This window comes from Hipposideros armiger, unplaced genomic scaffold (assembly GCF_001890085.2).
Source record: "Hipposideros armiger isolate ML-2016 unplaced genomic scaffold, ASM189008v1 scaffold_2154, whole genome shotgun sequence".
Lineage (NCBI taxonomy): Eukaryota > Metazoa > Chordata > Mammalia > Chiroptera > Hipposideridae > Hipposideros > Hipposideros armiger.
In genome coordinates this window covers 19,791-20,299 of record NW_017733502.1, presented here as the reverse complement: position 1 = coordinate 20,299, position 509 = coordinate 19,791, and positions in this window count along the sequence as shown.

Below are 509 nucleotides of genomic sequence, written 5' to 3'. Positions count from 1 at the left end.
AGTCGGGGTTTCATGAGACGCCTTTAAGATGGGCTTGTTGGGGTGGATGTGAAAGAAAAGTAAAATAAGGATGGATTTTACATGCTGCAGGACTATGCATGCTCTATAGGGTTTCCTTATTCCTGTATCCTTAATCCATATCTTATTCTTATGGGCTGGTTCATAGGCATCTACTGCCTTGTTCTTCAGTCTGTAATTGCTTGGAATGGGTTTTTGGAATGATGTTGTTCGACTCAATTTTTTGGTTTGAGATAATGTAAATATATTTCTAATAAAGTGCACATAAAGAGATATGTCTTTTCATCATCCTTAATGAATGCCACCATTGTTGTTAAAGTGCCTTCATTTTTTACATGGGATGGGTATACATTAGTCTCATAGTCTATGCTTTCTTTTGGTTCTTTATGATTATTTTCTTTTTTATTACCCTTTCTATTGCAAGGTTTTAATTTTAGAACTTTTAAACCTATTCTTTTCCAAAATAGAGGTTATTCTCTACTTTTATAATA